The sequence below is a fragment of the Leucoraja erinacea genome, chromosome 10, assembly GCF_028641065.1.
Source record: "Leucoraja erinacea ecotype New England chromosome 10, Leri_hhj_1, whole genome shotgun sequence".
Classification (NCBI taxonomy): domain Eukaryota; kingdom Metazoa; phylum Chordata; class Chondrichthyes; order Rajiformes; family Rajidae; genus Leucoraja; species Leucoraja erinaceus.
In genome coordinates, this window is record NC_073386.1 from 28,441,080 (window position 1) to 28,460,430 (window position 19,351).

Genomic DNA, 19,351 nt, shown 5'->3' on the forward strand with positions numbered 1-19,351 from the left:
ATATTTACACTGGTTTGGGATAATATTAGATTAGTTTATACTGCACACAGGTATGGTTGGAGTTGCATTTCAAGACAAGGCTCACAAGAATGGGATGTGGACTGATCATTGTCAACAGCCTCAACCCGCATGTACAGTATAGACTTTTCTGAATAACTTCCATGTGATCATTTCCGCTCACAGGGTTGAAGATATTTGAAATTTAACTGGATGAGGCAACGATACACTCAGAGGCGTTACAAAATGGGCTAACTTCAGTTTCCAGATTATTTACCAAATCACTACTATCAGTACTTCGGCTACACAGAGCTAACAAATAAGTAGCATGGCCAATCTGGATGATATTGAACATACTGTATTTTACTAAATTAGCCTTTTCAGCCACATAGCTATATTTGAGGAATTGGTTCTCACCCGTCCAGTTAAATTTAAATTAAGTTAATACCAACTGAAACTATTGATTATTGGGATACAATCATCCATTTATTGGTCTGGGATCAGCTCTGAGACAAAAAAATTAGACCTCTACTATTTTTGGCTGAAACAATCAAAGTCACAATGATGGACAGCTTTGCTCCACTAAAACCTCTTATCCGTAAATCTTCAGTCATTTCCAAACTGATGCTATTGCCCAAAGATGGGTAATTTACTAATACCATCTCTAGTTACGGAGGCAGATGGGATTAGCATGAGTTTTCAAGTGTTCAGTCATGGTATCAACTACCAATGGCTACCAGGTGCATTCTGTGCATTAAAGGGTGTGTGGATATGCATATACGGCATGCACAAGTCCAAGGCGATACACTTTGATAGAACACTAACTATTGAGTTGCTTGCATCCATTTTCAATCAACAATGAACGAGGCATACAGTGGCGAAGGGTGCATTCTCGCTACACTAGGAAGGAATGTTCTTTTATGTCTTCCTCCATTTGGCCTCAATAGACGGGTCTTGCAAGATTCCCGCTTCCGGGTTTTCATAGTGCCTGCCTGGGTTATATACCTATGGCTCCTGCTGAGGCGAAGAATGAACATAAAACCTTACATGGTTAATTCCGGTAAAAAGATGCTGGTTCAGTTGTGATGTTGAAACCATCCTCTGCATGATATAATCAATCATAGACTTACAGACTAAGAGATCGTTTCTGCGGCTCGGGTTGTCAAACCATAAGCGTTAAGAGTGCTCACTACAGATTGCAGGGATAGCACCAAATAGCAGCAATCTGCATAGGAGATGGGAAGCATTGTTTATGCTTCCTTACGTTTAACTCGGCACGGATGACTGACACATTAAAATTCAGTTTTATGGGATTATAACATTAAGTTACTATTCCATTACTGTGCCTTAAGTACCACCTCATCATTTGGCTGAGGAGTACATAAACCACTTTGTCCAGTCTCGCTCTCTGATATCCAGAATATGAAGATATCATCAGCTTAAAACCTCCCAGGCTTAGGGACGCAGAGATATGGGTTGTTAAAATTGTACTATGTCACTTCACCGATGGGCACCAGCAACATCCCTGTCCATGGTCATACTCGCGTACTAGTGATTACGCCATGGCACTGAGTACAGCGCAATGGGTCCAGTCATTGCAACACTGGATAGGATGATCATATCTGCAGGCTATAATAACATGTTTTGTTTATGATTAATCAAGCAGATTAGACAGGGACACAGACCAAACTAGATGTTGCATATCCCATGGACCTTGGGTTGCGTGTGATCACGCATTTACACCAGTATGTCAAGGTTCCTAAGAGTCTTATAGACTGACAGCAATATTATTAGTTACATAAAATCTTGTTAGAAGGAATCACTACGAACCTTCTCCAGATGGTTATATGGGTCTGGCATATACAGGAGTGTACATTGACATTGAGTCACACTCCACCAGGACCGCTATACCTCAGCAGCAGGGATGGACCACATCCTAGTGGTTGCAGGATGGCCAAACTATTGATCTGTCCAAATATTCAGAATAAACCTATTGCCAGATCAGGGGTATTTGCCAACTCTATGTTAGGTATGGTTCATACTTCCTCCAGGTTGAGGGAGGTTACTATTGCCACTATTATTCATTAATAGCATCAACATGTCTATATCTATGTCATGTCTGAATGCATTCTTAATGTTCACTGATCATTGGCCTACTGATGCAGTGTATGAAGCCTGGACTCGGTTCCACGGCATGAAATCACAGAGCTTTAAAATCTTCACGTAGTCACTCACGTGACTCCGAAGTAAAATAGTAAGATTAAACGAGAACTTACCACTTTGAAGTTTGATCTTTATTTTATGAGGAGTAACGTTGAGGGATTACGTGCCCTCCACTCCCAGCCCTCTATCATAAAGTTCAACTGGTATTATGGTTCTCTTATTTTACTATGTTCAGTTCAATAACTGTTATCTGTGATTTCACACTGCTGCTTTGAAGATTGACACGCATGCGTACTGGACGGGGTCTTCACGTAATCCCTCAACGTTACTCCTCATAAAATAAAGATCAAACTTCAAACTGGTAAGTTCTCGTTTAATCTTACTATTGTCTCTACAACCTATGTTATTAGGGATAGGTGTGTCTGTGACAGCCTGCTTGGTAGGCAAAAGGTCAAATAACAAATCATTCTTGGTAGGCAGTATCTGCAAAAGGTCTTATAAAATCAAACTCTTAGTTGCTCAGGTGAATTTGGGACTGCTGAATCAGGGGGAAACTTCTTTACACAGAGAATGGCAAATGAGCTCCCTTGGAACTGGTGCTTCATTGGTATCATTTAATAAATTGGATAGGCATATGGATTTGGTAGTGGGGCAGGTGGGAAAGGTCCCGGCATCTTGTAGGGCCGAGATGGCCTATTCCGTGCTGTCCTTGTTATATGGATATGGTACCCATATTTGTGGTGGGCATTACCCCATCAACTGTATTCCATGTCAGGCACAGGAAACAATTTTTCAGGCTGATAGCTGATTTGGTTATTGTTTTTTTTTAGGGGGGGGGGGGGGTGGGGGGGGGGTGTTGGAAGAATGCATAAAATGCAGTCAGTATCATCAGCAGAGTTACTTTGACTTTGTTTAATCTAAACCCATGAATTTTGAAGGAGTTTGGAATCAATGTCGAAGAGCTCCCTAAGGTACTGCCCTCATCACTCAACTGATGTTTGTTGTTGAATATAGTTAAGACTGAGATGGATAGATTTTTAGATCAATGAAGTCAAGGAAACTGAGGATGGAGCAGGACAGTTGAGTTAGGAGATCAGCCATCTTCTTGTTGTCTGATAACAATTTTGAGGAACTGCTCCTGCTCTTATCCATTAAGTTTCTTATCTTCTTATAATAAATAATAGTGGAAGATTTGAAATTCACCTCTGTCTTGAAGTTGACGTAAAGGCTTAATATAAAGCCAATTATCCTACAAACCTGTACGCCTTTGGAGTGTGGGAGAAAACTGGAGATCCCGGAAAATCCCATGCTGGTCATGGGGAGAACATTCAAACTCCATTCAGACAGTACCGGTAGTCAGGAACAAACCCGGGTCTCTGGCGCTTCTTCTTCTTATCCAGTCCACACACAAGATTAGAAGTTGTTCAGCCAGAGCTGAACACACTTCTCAGCATCTGCATACAATGGTGTCTGTCTTGCGCTTCTTGCGCGTGGTGGTGGAAAGAATGGTGGAAACAGGGCTGCGACATGAACGCTCTTTCCTTGACCCCGGTCTCTGGTGCTGTAAAGCACCAACTCACTGCTGGGCCACCATGTGCCCCGTATGACTGTATGTGATGTTACAGACGTATTGTGGAGATTAATCCTTGTGGAATCCCTGAGGCTGAAGATTAGGACCAAAAAGTTAAATTGTTACTGAAGATGTTCCAGCTGTCTTTGGGCAGGTGAAAATGGAACCAGGTGAGGGTAGTTTCATGAAGCAGGACAACAAAGGAAATGTGATAAGAGAGATTGTTGGGCTTGACAATATTAAATATTCGGGAGAAATTGAGTAGGACAAGCTGCAATAACTTGATAGATTCATTCATCATCATCATCATCATCATCGTCATCCTTTATTGTCATCTTCCAAAGCAATAGTTGTACAGTGCAAAATGAGAAGACATTTCCCTGGGAATACCAGAGCATCGCACATAAAACATAAACATTTCACGCATAAAAACAAAAAACAATTAAAAAAAAAACACAAAAAAAAACAATCCAGTTCCTGGTAAAACAGTACGAATAGTTTAAAAAAGTGCAGGTTAAAAACAGCAACATTAAAATACAAGTAAAAACAGTCATAAAATGTCCAGGGCAGATGATTTAAGTGGCCAGAGTCAGTGCCAGAGTTATTACTCAGTGCCAGTTATTAAATTGTCAGTGCAAAGCAGCAGAATCAGGTGGAGTGACTGTTTAGCAGCCTCACAGCCTGTGGAAGGAAGCTGTTTAGCAGTCTGGTTGTCCGGGCTTTGATGCCACGGTATCTCTTTCCGGATGGCAGGAGATCCAGACGTGTGTAGAGGGGGTGAAGTCTATCCTTTGTGCAGTCTGTCCTTTGCTATGCTCAGTGCTTTTTTCAGGCAGCGGCTCTGGAACAGTTCTTGTACCGAGGGTAGGGAGATGCCAATGATCCTCTCTGCTCCCCTCACTACCCTCTGCAGAGACTTCCTGTCTGAGCAGTTACATTAGGAGTACCACGTGTTCATGCAGTACGTGAGTACAGACTCCACTGTGCCCCTGTAAAAAGGTATGAGGATGTTGGTGGGGAGTGAGGCCTGTTTGAGTTTCCTCGGGTAGTGCAGTCACTGATTGGCCCGTTTGACAATCTCAGTGTTGTTCCTGGACCAGGTGAGACTGTCTGTGATTTGCACTCCGCGGAACTTAATGCTCTCCACTCTCTCCACCGTGGTGCCACTGATGTTGAGGGGTGTGTGTTTGGGCTGCGACCTCCTGAAGTCGACAATCATCTCCTTTGTTTTGTCTACATTTAATTCTAAATTGTTGTTGCCGCACCAGTCCACTAGTTGGTTCACTTCCTCCCTGTACATTGTTTCATCCTCTCCACTGATGAGTCCCACCACTGTGGTGTCATCTGCAAATTTTATAATCCTGTTGTCCCTGAATCTGGCAGCACAGTCATGTGTGAGCAGTGTGAACAACAGCGGGCTGAGCACACAGCCTTGAGGGGAGCTGGTGCACAGCGTGATCGAGCCAGAAGTGTTCTTGCCAACATGGACTGATTGTGGTCTCTCGGTCAGAAAGTCCAGGATCCAGTGACACAGGGTGGTGTTGAGGCCCAGCAGGGTTAGTTTCTCCACAAGTCTCTGTGGGATGATGGTGTTAAAGGCTGAGCTGAAGTCGATGTACAGGATTCGGGCATAGGTGTTTTTGTTTTCCAGATGAGTGAGTACTGTGTGCAGCGTAGTAGAGATGGCATCTTCTGTAGAACGGTTGGGGCGATAGGCAAACTGGAGCGGGTCCAACGATGAGGGGAGGCTGGCAGTAATGTGAGGTTTAACCAGGCGTTCAAAGCACTTCATTACTATGGGGGTCAGGGCGATAGGGCGGTAATCATTTAGGCAGGCCACAACTGATTTATTTGTTATTGTGGAAGTTTTGAGCCATGTGGGAACAATGGCTTGACTAAGAGAGATGTTGAAGATGTCTGTTAGCACATCTGCTAACTCATCCGCACATTCCTTGAGCACACGTCCTGTGATGTTGTGGTGTCATCTGTAATTTTTATAATTTTCCTACTGCTTTCCACGGGTTGACCTTGGACAGGGTTCTCCGTATGTCCATTGAGTCTATGATCAGGACTGGCTGAATTTGATAAGACCATCCTGTGCTAAAGATGGATTAAAGGGTTTTTGTATTGTATTGTATTGTATTGTATTCAAATTTATTGTCATTGTCTCAATTTGAGACAACGAAATGAATTTCCCTTACAGGCAGTATCATAAAAAAATCACAAAAAAATAATAAAAATAAATAATAAATAAATAATACAACATATTAAAAATAAATTGAAATTGAATTAAAAATTAAAATTTTTTTTAAAAAAAATAAAAAAAAAAAAAAAAAAAAAAAAAAAAAACAAGCACAAACACAGAAAGTCCCCGACACAACATAACATAAATGGCACCAAGGTGAGGAAGGCACCATAGTCCAGCCAGCCTCCCCTCCATGTTCATCCGTGGTCGGGGCCTTCCGAGCACCCGCAGTCGCCGCCCCGGGTGGCCCGATGTTCAGGCCCTCACGCCGGGCTGGTGGAACGCCGACGCCGAACCCCGGCGGTGAACATCCTCCTCCTCAGCGGCCCGGACCTCCTGATCAGCCGCCTCACGCTGCCGGAGTCTGCAGCTCCCGAGTCCGCAGGTCGAGCCGGGCAGAGTCGCAGGACCCCGCGCTGTCCATCAGCGCCGCCCGCGTTGGGAGCTCTGCAAACCGCAGCTCCAGGATGTCGGTGCAGCAGGTCCAGCACTCCGGGCTCCAGACGGCGACCCCCGGTAAGGCATCGCCAGCCCCGCGATGTTTCAGCGCTGTCCCGCCGCTGCTGGAGCTCCGGTCGATCCAAGTTGGGAGTTTCTGAAAAAGCGCTGGGCTAGGAGAACAAAATATGTTCATCTGTTTTAGCAAAGAAAGGAGGTTTGTGGATTGCATTGAGGTTGGTGAAGATAGAAAGTCGAGGAGTTGTATATTTGAAAGAAGGGTGGTGATAGATATTTTCAAAGTGAAATATTTGGGACTCCCATTGTACAGACACCATATACTAAACTGACCAACATGGAGCTTAGGGATGTTAATTTAGTTGTCAGTAATTTAATTAGGTGTAGACGAAAAATCAAAAGTTGTGCAAAATGTTTCAAAGAAGAAAGTATGAGCAAATTTGACCTGACCTGTCCCACTTGGGCGATTTTCCAGCGGACTGCCGGCGATTGTCAAGTTCCTGGCAGTCGCCTGCAAAACCGGGAACTGGAACGGCGACTGTGAGAGTGGAACGAACACACACACACACACACACACACACACACACACACACACACACGCACACACACACACACACACACACACACACCGCTGTCTGAAGGAGGAGTGCTGTCTGAAATTCACATGGTGCAAAGCCAAGGTGATACAGACACACACACATGGCCAGGAAGGATAAGACGGCTAGCACAGTGTACGGTAGGGGGGGGGGGGGGGGGGGGGGGGGGGGGGGGGGGGGGGGGGGGGGGGGGGGGGTAGTCCTTTAAAGGAGGTGATAAAGGGAGAAGGGGGGGGGGGGGGGGGGGGGGGGGAGGGGGGGGGGGGGAAAGGGGAAGAAGGATTGGAGACACTTTTAAGAAGCTAGCCAACTTTTAATAAGCCAGAGATACACAGCTGTGAAGTTTGGCGGGCATTTAACATTACCGGTCGGTTATCCTTGGTTCAGAAAACTCATGCTTACGTTTCTTTTCCCCAATGAGTCAATGAAAATCCCCAGTCAGCAAGGCGATTAACTAAAACTACCTTGACTACCCATAAGTGTATGGCGACCCTACTACAACTGCACCTACGACAGCAGGATTATCGATTTTCTCCATAGCGACCAATTTTTGGTCACAGAAAAATTTTCAACATGTTGCGGCAACCAGACTGAGGCTGCGACTAGTTCCCAGAATACGGGAACTCCTCGCAACCATGAAGGAGACTCACCAGAGACCACCAGCAAACATGTGGTGACCATGTGGCGACCATGATCTTGCACTCGTCTAAAAAGTCGCCTGTGGGACACGCCCTTTAAGCAGGCAATGTTTGAGTGGCAGCAGAATGCAAAGGTGGCATTTGAATGGGTTGGCTCAGTTTTGGAGGCAAGGAAATTATCCAAGATAAAACTAATTGAAATCCTTAACTTTTAATATTTACTAGACCAAGTGGAACCCGTTGGGTCCCGTCCACTCAACGTGCGGTTGCGGAAGGGGGGGGGGGGGCGGCATGCAGCGTCACACACATACACACACTAACCACCCCCCGCACACACACTAACCACCCCCTTGATTTTATATTAATATTATTCATTTGCTCCTTTTACCCCATACCTGCCCCATCCACTGACGCATAGCCCCCAACTCGCAAGCGCATCTAGAGAGGGTAGAGAGTGAGGGCAGAGAGAGAGGGAGCAGAGACGGAGGTAGAGGGGGGTGGAGGGGAGGGGGTTGCGGAGATAGAGAGAGAGAGGGGTGGAGAGAGAGAGGAGGGGAAGAGAGAGAGGACGGGAGAGAGAGAGGAAGGGAGCGGGGCGGCAACTCGCGGGGGGCGGCAGCCTCCCCACCAGGCGCCGGGCCCAAGCGACGCCCGAAGCAATCTGAGGACTGTCAAAAGCAGCGGAGGGCCGGCCGATCGTGGCTTCCGTGAGGGGAAGACCACCCACCCGCCTGTCAAACGATCGGGCAGGGAAGACGGAGAGTAGGCCATCTCCCGTGACGGCTGCCACAGCCACATTTCCACTGCGCTTCCCCGCGCCGGAGCTGCGATAACGATCGCTACCGTCATGTTGTAGAACTTCAAGGTGCCAAGCAGAGCGCGCAGCACGACTGAGCAGCAGTTTAAATGCGCAAAGTGACAAATGTAAAGAAATGAAAGTTAAGAAGCCAAGAAGAACAGAAGACAGAACGGGGTGACATCACTCGCAGCGCAAGCAGACGCAGGCAGTCAGATCCATTGTGACAGCGAGGCCATCTCGTTTATTTTCAAAGTTATTTGAGATTTGTGAACATTTTCATAAATAACTCGAGAAATAATGCATGAAATTTTCAGATAAGGCAATTTTTGATTTCACGGAATAAATCTTTACCGGAATATGTAACCATTTTCCCGTTAACCCGTAATTTCTTCGAGTAGATGTGATCGCACACAAATAAATACACACACGCGCACATACACACACACATCCAAGATCAGAGTTTAAATAGTTGCTAGACCAAGTGCAGACCCGTTGGGTCTGTTTCTCCATTACGCGTTTGCCGGGGGGTGGGGGGGGGGGGGGTTGCTGCTGAATAACTGCTTAATAATTAAAAAATGAACTGGAGGACTTCCTATTAGTCAGTAATTATTTTGCAAAGTTGGAAAAAAACTTTAGACTATTATAATAACCACCATTTTCCCTTCAAATTTAACACTGGCTTTGTGCTTTCTATCTTTGAAGGCGAAAAGTTTTATGGTCACTCTCAAATCAGAAAAATCTGGTTTCTGGTTCACAAAAATTAAGCGTAGTCATATACTGGGGGAATTTGGTCCCAAATGGATTTCCAGATGTAAGATTAATCCCCCAAGAAAACCATTTCATACCAAATGGATGTAGCCCAGTATGAGCAATAGCTTCTGACCACAAGGAAACTGAATTTAGAAAACATTCATGTACTATAATTTCTCCTTGTCTGTGACTAAAATCATTGTGGAATATTTTTAATTGGAGCAACATGTACTGAGATGGTACTCATATTGGCATAAGTACAATCATTTGGAGGACTTGTTCAGCCTCTTGTTCAAGTAGGAGAAATAAATATTTTGGAAATATTTAAAGAGTTTTATAAATGTCCTGGTCAGTACTTATCTTCAAACATCACCATGACAAAAAAAAAATGTGTTTCTTACTTTAAAGTGGCTGCAATTCAATGGTAATCATAAGGGCAGGCACAACAAGGCGGAGAATGGAGAGATATTTTTGGATTTTGGAATTTTAGATAAGGAACATGGAACATGGAGCACCTGGATTTATTTGAGAACTCATCACCAAATATTGTTTTAATATTAGTGCTTAAATAGAGAGCAGAGAATCTCAGAGAAATTTTGTTCCACAGGCAAAAAAGCAGAAAAATCCCCACACCATCAATAGCAACACAAGGAACTCTGTGACTAAAATTGACTCCATCAATTATGCTTGAATGCATTTCAAGGGCAGATTACAATGCACTGTAATAAATATACACCATTGCAAATGTTACTTATAGGGGATGAATTTCTAGGCAATAGTTCTTTGTCATGGGCCATTGTTGAAAAATTATTGCATTTTTTATGAAGGATATTATTATTGTTTGATGAAGAGACATCCATGGCTATGTTGAGTATGTATTTGTTTCAGATAGCACTGGGAATGAGCAGACATAGTTGGAGGGTAAATGGACTAAATGGCTATAAGCTTGTTTGATTTAAAAGTTATATTTGTGCAAGTTTTAAAGTGCAGAGAAATGAGAGGGTGTGTTGAGAATAACACGGTACATTACATGAACTGCAGAGTTGATGTAATTAATGGTTCAATGGTTCTTTTTTGCCATATATGCAAACGCACAGTGAAATTATTTTCTTACATTCGGTCCAGTAAAGTATTGCCATATTTAAGCACAATCCCCAATTAGCAAAGTATACAGAAATAGTCTACTGAGCCCGCAAACAAGATGCACCGGGTTTTAGCTCTATTTTCAAAGACCATACCGTGCTCTAGGTCTGATGGGTGTTGCCCAATCCAGGCAAGCCCCAAGCTGCTGTGGACTTCCAGCCATCGCCTTCCTTGGATGCGTGGATCAACCAGCAAACCGACGTCCCTCTCCTCGCTAGTCCACATCTGTGCCCTGGGGACACCTCCCGCAGTCGACCTTGAAGGCGTGGTAGGCCAGACCCTGGTAACTCTCCAGAATCCCCAGATGGAGAGAATCTTGTGTTGATACTATCCGGCCCACAGCATCAGCAGCAGCACATGTAAGCACACGTTCAGTAAGTATTGTGTATAACGGGTATTATTTCAGGCCACTTCTCATTTGAGTAAAAAATATTTATAGCCAAACCACACTTCTTCTCGTAAGTAGCAAAATAGATTCCATGATATTAAGAAAATAAAAATAAAATATAGAGCATTAATTCATTAAGAGCTACTCAGGAATTAGTTCATAGCTTGCTAAATCACTTTTCATTTACCCACCCCGACACTAAACCCCAAATATCTTTCTTACAGCTGGTTAGAAGAATGTAACCTTTAGCCTGAAGATTATATTATTTCCAGTGTTGCATATTTTTATGGATTGTCCATGGATTGTCACCTTGTCGTGGTGGAGAAGCTTCTGTGGTCCTGAGATCCAGAGAACAATGCCGTCTGGAGCTATCCTCCTGGTAGGGCCACCCATGGCGATAAGGTCGAGGGGGAGGACTCTGACAAAGAGCAATCCTACCAAGACCTCAACGGTGGAACAGGCAGAAGACGATGGCTGACCTTAGTGGAGCGTCAAAACAGCTAGGATGAAGGCTGCAGCAGAAAATGGTCTCCAGTCGTCTTGGACTCCATGCCACTGGATCCTGACCCAGATCTGTCAAGGACCGTGTGATGGCTGTCTGTGCACCAGTCTCCCCACGTTAAACAAAGTCACGCACTGGCGTCCTCCAAACCTGGAGGCACCCATGGTCAGCCATGACCGAAGGGGGCCTAAGAAGGATATTTGTATTTTAATGGTATTAAAATGCAGAGTTACAAAATGGATCAAAATTGATCAAAATTACTTGACCTGCTTCTGCAAACATGTATCATGTTCTGAAGTAATGCCAAGCTGGGATTTTCAGATTTTACCACAGATACATTTCACATTTTCACTTCACAACCTTAGTCTGTGGAGTCAGAATTTGAGAGAAATAATCAAATATTATTTAAAAATATTGGTTTTTGGAATAACAATAAAATTCTTATGCAGTGTTTATTAATTATTTGAGTTTTTCAGATGGCACTATGGCTTGTAATGTACACAACCCTCAGAGAGCTGTGTACATATCACAGTGATTCATAAAAACCATTAAAGCCATATTAAGAATGGAACATTTTGACACACTAATGAAATAGTATATTGGTAGTATGAGTTAGAGTAGTGTGAAATATTGGACATGAATATTTAATGTACACTGAAGATGGCAAGTCACAATCAAGCTGTCATCTGAGGAATAGATCCCTGCCTCTTACCTTTAATTGCTCCCAACATCAGATACAGAACAAAGTTATCATTAGACAGGACATTTATAACTACACAAACAATAGCAGCCCATGACGTGATTTAAGCAGGGAGACCTTTGTGAAGGAAGTTGGTCATTGTCTGAATTATAGTTGACTCAAGAAAGAAGACGTTAGTCAGATAGAAGAAATTTAACATAATGTATTTATTGCATGGTACAATTCGAAGTTATGATTAATATTTATGATTGAATTTGTGGGTTGGTTTTTGACATGCTGATTATCTAATTAATGGAAATATTGAAATGTTCCAATGACCTGAAGAAGAGTCGTGATCCAAAGTGTTGACAATCCTTGTTCTCCAGAGATGCTGCCTGACCCATTAAATTACTCCAGCTCTTAATGTCTTTTGGTGTAAAGCAGCATCTGCAGTTACTCGTGTTTAGATTGCCCTTTTACTGATATTGGCATTACAGGTTCACATTTGATATACCCGTGAGTTAGTTACGCTGCATTTGTTTCTATAATAACGTTTGAGGGTTTATTCAAATTTTTTAATTTGTGTTTTCAGCATGAGACTCAAGCTTCTCCATGTCATATTACTCCAAGTAATGTAACGTTGTTACTAACAATCTCAACGTGAATAAACAAGTTCTAACTCACTTGAATACAAAAATCCAGAGACTTTGATGTTGAATGTTTCATGTAATAAGTCATTCACCTATCAACCCAAAGCAGCTGTAAACCCCACATACAAATCCACATCTGCCTGCGGTAAATGACAACAATCACTGGCATGTTTAGGAGGGTTTTCTTACCTTTCAATCTCAATTTAATTAAAACATTTACTTTTGGTTTTTGCATGGAACATTTAATACTAAAGTCATTAATCTATATCAATAAATCTTTTAAACAGATGTACATTTCCACGAGATGAAGAAAACAGGGAGAGAATGAGTTAGTGGGGAACACTAAAAAAAATGTTATTTTAGTCTTTTTGTATGGAAAATAGTTTTACTGGCTCACTGATGTGTGTTCTGAAGATTTTATTTACTACATAAATAGAGATTTCAAGACCTGCCCTTATTTAAATAGTCAGGCCTATTTTGCAGGGTTCACCAGCATTTTGTACAGCGTAAAAGGTCAAGTGGAGTACAAACACTTTATTGAATGCTCTGGGAGGCTTGGTTGCAGGGATTCAAACATCTTGGTTTTTCTTTTTTTGGCATCAGATTTTGAAGATAATGCATTTAGCCTTACGACAGATGATCTGTCATTTAACCACAAAGCCACCCGCTTTGGTATGATAAATGAATTGCCCAATGGCATTAAAGCAAATTAAAGTCCAGAGGCACTTTAGATATCACTTCAAAGTCCTTCAACCAATACAAGATGATTTGCTATGTGGGTCTAATTTTATGTTGCCTTTGTTCAATCTGTTTCCATGTGTAGGTTTGCTGGTCTATTTATCATGTTTGATGAATGGTTATTTGTCAGGAATTAACTAATTACAGCACATGCTGTTTTACATTAACCCTGACACATGGACACTGATGTATACATAATAGGTAGGTTACTGTACAGCAGGAATGATTGATATAAATTCATGATAACTCTCGAAGACACCATTTTATGGTTTAGTAAAGATTACAGTTTTCAGTCAGAAATAGCAATGCTGCATTATCGGGGATTAAGGCATGCATAATCAAGTATCTGCCATTAATTGAATGTTTTACCAAGTCTGCTGCATTGGTGGTGGATTTGTTAATCTATGAATGCAAGTGTACACACATATCAATTTAACTGAATGTGCTCAGTTGTTATTTGCTGAAACAACAGCTGTCAACACATAAGCAAGGTAAAATGTAATCTAAAGTATCCGAAAAGGATTTTATTTTCTCTCTTGCTTACTATGTCTCTGTCTCTCTCTCTCTCTCTTTCCCTCTCTGTCCCTTATCTCCCCGTCTCCCTCTCCCTCTCCCTCTATTCCTCTCTCCCTCCCTCTATCCCTCTCTCCCTCCCTCTATCCCTCTATCCCTCTATCCCTCTATCCCTCTCTCCCTCCCTCTCCCTCTCTCTCACTCTACATAGAAGGAAAGTGAGAGAGACATTAAGGTCGTTTTAGATGTGGATTCTGATGAACTGCAAAATTCATTGCAATGTGTAAAGGAACAAAGGGATTGTGAATGCATGTTGCATAAATCCTTGAAAATAGCAGGGCACTTAGTTATGGCAGTTAAGAAGGCACAAGGGATCAAAACTAAAAACAGAAAATGCTGAAAATACTCAGAAGGTCAGCCCATGTCTGTGGGAAGAGAAACAGTTAATGTTTCAGGCTGAAGACATTGAGCATTTGCAGTTCTACTTTGACTTTCCATCACAAGGGACACTAGTCTTTAGTGACCGAGGAACAGAATGGACAAGAGGGAGGAACTGTAGAATGTTGGCATTGTACAAACAATGGTCCACATGGGCCCAAATTCTCACTGATTTAATATTATTTGTCTTTATTTTTGCCCACCAGGAGCTGAGCCACTGTTTCAGAGAGAAATTCCACAATACCACAAGACATAGCAGGTCATTGTGGCTAACTAGACTTCAAGCGGAGATGCAAAGACCTCGCTCACAGATTACCCAGATGGCCTTTACAGATCACTACTGTCAAAGGTCTTTGTGTTTTGAACCTTTAATATGTCTGATTGGAAGAAACGTTTAAGAATAGTTCAAAGTCCTGTTGGAAATCAGCAGGTCAGGTAGCATCTGTGAGGGAATGGACAGGCATTTTGGGTCGGGACCTTTCTTCAGACTGATGGAGTAGGGGGAGAAAGCTGAAAAAACGAGGTTAATTTGTTTAGTTTAGTTTTATTATTGTCCCGTGTACCGAGGTACAGTGAAAAACGTTTTTGCTGTGTGCTATCCAGTTATAGAAAAAACTATACCCGATTATAATCAAGCCACCCACAGTGTACAGATACAGGATAAAGGGATTAATGTTTAGTGCAAGATAAAGCCAGGCAAGGGATAGGTGGATATCGGTGAGGGGGGCCTTGCTTAGCAGTTGGCTGGAATAGGTGACAAAGCCTTGAGATGGAAAGCAGACAAAAGGGCATCAGATAAGGAGAGAAGAGGAGGAATGAATGAGCTGGAGGGAGGGATATGGGTGGAAGCGGGGAGGAGAAAGAGGGAGATATGTGACGGAGGTAGGGTAAGGAGGATGGTGGCTGATCGGTTGGTGAAATGTGAGCGCTCCAGGGTGGAAGGGGTGTGAGCATGGGAATGAGACAAGGTAGGGCAGGGGATCATTACTTGAAATTGGAGAATTAAATCTTAATACCATTGGATTGTAAACCACCCAAGCAGAATATGAAGTTTGCATATGGCCTCACTCCGGTAATGGAGGAAGCAAAGGACAGAAATGTCGGTATGGTAGCGATAAATTGCCAACTGCGATCTTTCTAGGCCATCATCAGTCTCTCAAGGAACTTCATGATGGTGGATGTCAGAGCCATTGTTTGTCATGCTACCTATAAGGCACGCCACCTTACCTTTCTATGATACCGGAAGGATGGTGGTCTTTTTGAAGCAGGTGGGGACACCAGATTGAAAGAGAGAGAGGTAAAAGATGCCTCTGAGCAGTTCTGCCAGTTAATGTTTCCAGGGACACTACCCAGACCAGTTGCTTTCAGCAGATTCACTCTGGAAGACGGATCCATCAACTGCCACAGTCGGCCTGTCCCACTTAGTCCATTTTTCAGGCGACTGTCAAGTCGTAGCAAGTCGCTGGAAAACTGGCGACTGGAACAGCGACTGTCAGAGTGAAACACACACATACACATGTTGCTTCTATCACCAGCCTGTTATGCAGGCGGGGGACAGGGCAAGCGGGGGGAGCACTGTCTGAGTGAAATTCACACGGTGCAAAGCCAATGTGATACAGACACACACCCCGAAGAACAGGAAGGTTGGCGCTGTAATTAAGATGGAGAAAACACAGTGGACGGGGAGGGTCACTTAAGTCGTGTAAAAGAGGGGGGAGAAGATGGGAGAAGGGGGACAACCTTTAAGAAGCCAGAGATACTCGGCTGTGAAGCTCGGCAGACATTAACATTACCGTTCGATTATCCTTAGTTCTGAAAACTACTCTTTACATTTTTTTCCCAATGAGCCAATGAAATTCACCGGTCAGCACCGGCGACAACGACAACTTTTGACAACCTACGACCTCCTGGCAACCCACTATCACTGCACCTACGTCACGAGAATTCTCGCTACTCTCCGTGGCGTCAAATTTCTGGTCGCCGCTAATTTTTCAACATGTTGAAAAATTAGCGGCGACCAGAATGAAGCCGCGACTAGTTACGAGAATGCGGGAACTACTCACCACCATGCAGGCGACACCCCGGCAACCTCCGGCGAACATGTGGGGACCTTGTGGCAAACTCATAGTTTCCTGTAGTCACTTAAAAAGTCGCGTAAGTGGGACAGGCCCATTACTGTAGGTACACCAGGAACGCCCGAGAGTGGTTGGGTGGATGGCTTTCTTCCACCTACCTTCTGATCAAGTCTGAAGTAGGGTTTTGGCCCAAAACATTGCCTATTTCCTTCGCTCCATAGATGCTGCCTCACCCGCTGAGTTTCTCCAGCATTTTTGTCTACCTTCTGATCAAAGCAGGCTTTGAATGCATTTGGTACTGTCCACCCTCACTTTGTAGCCCATTATAGAATGCAAGTCTTGCCACAATCTACTGGTATTCATTTCATTGCCTCGGTACTCCAGCTTGCTCCAGAATTCCCTTGCCATCCTTAATGGGTCTGCGAAGATCCTAGATAGATTTATTGTAAATTACTTGGGATCATTTGACCTGATTGGTGCAGACCTGGACTTCGCCTGGGAGTGAACCTCACTGTTCATCCATAGTTTTTGGTCGGAGAACACATGTTTTGACGTCTCTGACAGTCCTCTGTGACAGAATTTTATCAGCAAGGTTAGACACAGAGTTCTTGAACATGGACCAGTCCACTGAATCAAAGCTGCCCTGAAGGATTTCATCTGTTTCCTTGGACCAGCACTGCACAATCTATTTATATCTGATCCTCTCGCTTCAGTTTCTGCTTATAAGCAGGGAGTAGAAACGCATCTAGGCGATCAGATTTACCAAAGCACAGTCTGGGAATGAAGCGGTATGCGTTATTGATGGTCGTGTAACAGGGTGCTTGGGCCTCTGATAGGGAAGGAGATGTGTTGCTGGTATTTTAGCAGCACGCTCTTGGTGTTGGCCAAACTGAAGTCCCTGGCGATGAAGACCATTCATATTCAGAGGACATCCAAGCCATATTCTTAGGTACACAAAAATGCTGGAGAAACTCAGTGGGCGCAGCATCCATAGATGCTGCTGCACCCGCTGAGTTTCTCCAGCATTTTTGTGTACCTTCGATTTTCCAGCATCTGCAGTTCCTTCTTGAACACAAGCCATATTCTTGTTGCTTACACCATCAACATTACACAACTGCTCGCCAATCATACTAAGGTTTTCAATGTGCTTACAATCATTTATAACTGATTCAAAACATTGTATTTTGAACAATGAAGTAGAGAACATTAAAGTAGGCTATTCAGTCTAAATGCTGTTTAAGCAAAACTTGATTCAAGGACGTTGAATTAATTCTTGATCCACAGGAAACCGTGTATGACCTGATGACTCACAGTGTCTTAATCTACTGTTTGAGATAGATTAAGTATTATTCCACATAGTTCTGTTACGTGTGAAGGAGATGGGAGTGAGCTCATTCGCAAACTAACAACGTTAATATTTAACCTACAAATTGAGTGCAAATAGATGGAAATGAATGCTGAATCTTTTCCATTGGGTTGTGCCATGAACAGTGCTGTAGCTAAGTTTTCAACCAATGGCAATGCTAAAGATGAAGCAGTTCTGAAATGAGTGACTGAAAGCCCTGTACTCTGATTTCCTGCGATGGCTACCATCTGAAGTAAACAGTCCCTGAAATCTCGCAGTTACTGTTGCAATGTGTAGGCTGTTAGATTCTTAGATTCAGTTGTGGCTGTAGAAGAGAAGGCATGGTTCAGGCAGAGACCACAGTGCTGTACTGAGGGCGTGCAGCATTGACTAAGCTGCTATCCTTTGAATGAAATCGTATCTGGACCCACTAGTGGAAATAAAAGATCCCACGACCCTTTTTCTCATAGCATCTTTGCCAATGTTTATTCCCTAACCGATTTAATCAAAAACAGATTAACCTGGTCCTATCACAAAGTTGTTTATAAATACATTGGCGACGGTAAATTGACTATTTTCAATATTCCTCGTGTAAATCGATCATAAAGGTTTGTCATAGCTGTAAATATCTTTACTTATTTTCAAAGGAAATTCTGACAATATCAAGGCAGCAGTTTATTTTTTAATATTTATTTGTGTTTCTGTGCTTGCCTTAAGATGCTGCTGGTAACTTCTGTCATGCTTCATATTTTGCATCTGTTCATTAAAACCAAACTACTGCACTACAACTTCTCATCTCCCTTCACCCCATGTATTTGTCTTGTATTTTAGCTTATTTGGAAAAAAATAAGTATGAACAATCACAAATGTTCTTCATGACTCTGAAGCTGTTTGCCTTGGCCAACCATGATAAAATAATACAATTTTCCCGTCACAGAATAGAGAATCTCCCCTCCAGCTGATTTGGCATATGTTTATCTCTATGAGGAATAAATTAAAAGGCTTTGAAAGCAAAATTATTTTTTTGGTTTACTGATCCTATTCTTATGCAATTCCATTGTCCAGTATAATAATGCACCCAGTGTCCAGGATAATAATGTCTCCACAAAGACAGCGGCACAAAGTAAGTCACAGGAGTCAGAACTAATAAATGAGTATGATTTATAAATCAGAACTTGTGACGGCTATATGTAGAGTAATGATCATAAACCGTGAATATCCATTATTGCAAATATTATGCCAACTGCTTTGATAAAAGAAAACCAGCCGGCTTTCTAATAGAGATATTAGTATGTGTCCTTTTAAAAACTATAGACTTTTTAGGAGATCAAGTAGATATAACAAAGACCCAATAATAAAGCAGTACAACCATCTAATCCAATTCCATGACAGTCTTGACACCACTATCTGAAACTGTTCCCAACTACAGGGACATATTTTCTATGCAAATCGTCAGTTTCACTTAATTTTGCAGCGACAAATTGTTTCATTCCAATTCATGTTTTATTCAGTGGTAAAACTAATAATTCTTTAAACTCTTTTCTTTCCTAACTGATGAACATTTAAAAATTACACAACTAAGGATAAAAGAACTTCAAAGTGACTTCAAATATTAAAACATGTCAAATATTAAAACAAATCATTCTCGTGATATAATCTGATCATG